We start from the raw sequence: 3,641 nt of genomic DNA, 5'->3' as shown, positions 1-3,641 counted from the left end.
CATTAATCCATCGATTGTCAGCACGGCCAGCTAGAGTGAAAGATACTTTAACAAAATTACTGTTCAATCAGACCATAGTCCTCACATATTGATGAGCAAATCTCATAGTAACCTGGTCAGATTGCACCTCCCAATGCTATTTCCCATCATTGTCCACCACACAGTCCCATTGGCCACAGAAGAAACTTTCAAATACCCTACACCTAGAACTCCAGGCTCTGGTTCTATACGCAGGGCGTATGGAAAACCCATTTCTCCTAATGACCTGTTGGGTGTGGCCTCCAAGTCCCCTGACCTGTTGCAAATTGAAATGGGAGATCAGGGAACCAAGTCCCCACTGGGGCAGTGTGGGAGGTCCGGTTCCATTCCTCCAAAGTTGCCCCATCCCGGACAATCCAGGTCTGCTTGTAAGGTTGATGTGGACCCTCACCGACACTACAGTAGAGCAGGGGACAACAGGCAATAAAGATCATCAAGACAGCTGGGGTCATGTCTGCTGGATGTCAAGGGCTCTGCCCGTGCTGGGTGTCTCATGAGAGCAGGTAAACTGTAGCTTCAAAGGGTTAGTGGGCTGTTGCTTCACAGTCCATGCTTCAGCAACCATCAGGTTCTGCTGATGTGCCTTCCAGTTGTGGGAGTAGTGAATCCACGGGCTGATCCCGTGGGAGTGGTGGGAGTGGTTAATGAAACCACATAGGGCGCTTTCCACCTCCGTTCTAGAGTCTTTTCCTGATTTCGTCTAACCCAAACCCAATCCCCAGGGACTAGGCCATGTTCCGTGTCCATAGCCAGAGGTCTTTCATGGTACGCCTGAACTAGGGGCCAGATCTGTTGCTGTACTTGGACTAGAGCTTGCAACAAGGTTAAATAATTTGGAGCCAATTTTTCCATGGGCAAGGTCCTCCTAGTAATGGGAGGTGGATCCCCATACATGATCTCAAAAGGCCTAAGTTGTGAACATATGGTGAGTTACAGACCCGGAAGACAGCCAAAGGGAGGAGCGTCACCCAGTTACCGCCAGTCTCTATTGCCAAATTTGATAAGGTCTCCTTAAGAGTCCGATTCATCCTTTCCACCTGCCAGAGCTTCGGGGGTTTTGCTCACTATATGGTTTCCAATCTGTCCCCATGGTTCGGGCTAGTACTTGCAGGGCCTTGCTGACGAAAGACGGGCCGTTATCCGACCCTATTTTGTTTGGGACTCCATAATAGGGAACAAAATCTTGGCGACCACCTGGCTGGTCTCCTTTTTAGTAGGAAATGCCTCCACCCAACCCGAGAAGGTGTCAACAAATACTAGCAAATATCGGTATCTATACTTGCCTGGTTTCACTTCAGTGAAATCTATTTCCCAGTTTCTTCCTGGGACCCTACCCCTCATCCGAGTACCTGTGTGTTTGGGTCCCTTCAGGGAAGGTCTCATGGCCAAAAAGCTCTTGAATTCCTCCATCATCTGTTTTGCCACAGGGACTTGATATGGGAGCCGCAAATGGGTGTACTCAAACAGGCTCAGCAGTTTCTTCCAACCCAAATGAGAGGTCTTGTGTAGATTAAGAAGGAGAATCTTCCCAAGCTTTTCTTCCTTGGTGGTCTCGCCTCCATTCACTGTCTCCTTGTGTCTCAGTCTCTCCCAGGTGAGATTTAATCCATTTTAGGTCATTGTCTGCATATTCAGGATGAGGGGACAGCACAGGTAGCTCAGGCAAGGGCAGTTCCACGAATGTTACAGTGACTGCACCTTCCCCTAAAGTAGTGGCCACTCGGCGAGCCTCAGCATCTGCTCGGCTATTTCCGACGGCCTCTGGGGAATTAAGTGACTGTTACCCAGGAACGTGTATCACTGCCACAGCTCTAGGCTGCTGCACCTCTGTCAGGAGCCTTTGAACCTCAGCCAAATTCATCAATTCCTTTCCTTTAGAAGTAACAAAGCCCCTTTCCCGGTAAGATGGCACGATGCACGTGGATGGTGCCAAAGGCATGCCGGCTGTCCCTGTAGTTGTTTGCGCGCCTCCATTCTGCCTGCTAAGGGCCTCAGTCAAGGCTATCTGATCAGCATTCTGTGTGGACGTGTCTGGTGACAAGGCACTGTTCCAAACTATATCCCCCCATTGGTCCTCCACAGCCGCCCCCTCTCTCTGTTCCCTGTTCAGTATGAAACTCCTGCCATCAATGTACCAGGTCAACTCACAGTTCTGCAGCAGGCTATCCTGCAAGTCGTCCCTCACCTGGGTAACTTCAGCAAAAATCTCTGCATAGTCATGGCGCGGTGATTGGAGATCAGGAGTCGGCAGCAGGGTTGCAGGGTTCAGGATGGCCAGGTCTGAGAAGGTGATCCTGGGGGATCTAGCAAGAGCCCCTGATAGTGAGTGATCCGAGTGTAAGTCATCCATTTACCTGATGGCTGCCTCAAAATGCCCTCTACCAGGTGGGGGTGGTCTCCTTAAATTTTTGCTCAAAAGTCAGGTTGTCTGCATCGGGGATCAGCAAGGCAATAGCAGCAATAATTCTGAGGCAAGGGGGCCATCCCGTAGCTACTGCATCCAACCTTTTGGACAGTCAGGCCACTGGCCATCTCCATGGGCCTAATTGTTGAACTAGGACCCTCTTCGCTATTCACTTTTTCTCGTCCACAAACAGGCCAAATGGTTTCAATGGGTCTGGTAATGCTAAGGCCAGTGACTGGAGTAGGGCCCTCTTCAGCTGGTCAAAAGCTAGTTGCTGTTCCCACTTCCACAGCCAGTCCATGTTTTCCTTAGTCACTTCATAAAGGGGGCGAGCCAGTTCTGCATATCCCAGTATCCACAACCAGCAGTAACCTACCAAGCCCAGAAACTCAAGCACTTCCCAGGAGGGGGCGGTTTCAGGGGCAGGGATTCTGAGAATTGTCTCTTTCATGGCATCTGTAAGCCACCGAGTTCCCTCTGTCAGCTTATACCCTAGATAGGTTAGAGTGTGTCAACAGATTTGTGCTTTGTGAGCACTAGCCTGATTTCCCAGGGTCCCCAATTCTTGTAACAAGTGACCAGTGGCCTCCTGGCATTCTGTTGACATGGCAGTGGCCAGCAGCGTGTCATCCACATATTGTAGAATAGTCACACGTCGGTGTGCCTGACGAAAAGGTTCTAGGTCCCTGCTCAGAGCTTCATTAAAGAGGGTCCGGGCATTTTTGAACCCCTAGGGCAGTCTTGTCCAAGTTAGCTGTCCCGTCCTCCCCCCTTTTTATTGTTGCCATTCAAAGGCAAATAGAGGCTGGCTGACCTTGGTCAGAGGTATACTGAAGAAAGTGTCTTTCAGATCCAGGGTAGTATACCAAGTCAGTGAGGGATAAAGTTGACTCAACAGAGTATATGGGTTCTGGACGGTGGGATGGATGTCCTCTACCACTCATTGACCCCCCATAGATCCTGTACTGGTCAGTAATCATTTCCACCAGCCTTCTTCACAGGGAGGAGAGGGGAGTTCCAGGGCGAGTGACAGAGAACTAGAATTCCTGCTTACTGCAACCTTTGGATATGGAGAAAGATACCTCGGAGGCCTTCTTCCGGCATGAGATACTGTTTAATTCTTACTGGTTGGGCAGTAGCCTTGAGTTCCAAGATAACTGGGGGTATGTGTTTGGCCAGACCTGTTCCCGCGACCTCT

The 3,641-nt window shown here is 50.3% G+C and overlaps 1 pseudogene; it reads right to left on the bottom strand.

Annotated features, from left to right (window-relative positions):
• Positions 1–840: 840 nt before the first annotated feature.
• The window catches only part of LOC105854667, a 4,211-nt pseudogene continuing 1,410 nt past the window's right edge, over positions 841–3,641 (bottom strand).

Source organism: Condylura cristata, unplaced genomic scaffold (genome assembly GCF_000260355.1).
Source record: "Condylura cristata isolate star-nosed mole 26May11 unplaced genomic scaffold, ConCri1.0 scaffold00123, whole genome shotgun sequence".
In the NCBI taxonomy this organism is placed as follows: Eukaryota; Metazoa; Chordata; class Mammalia; order Eulipotyphla; family Talpidae; genus Condylura; species Condylura cristata.
This window is presented reverse-complemented; position numbering and strand designations above follow the sequence as displayed.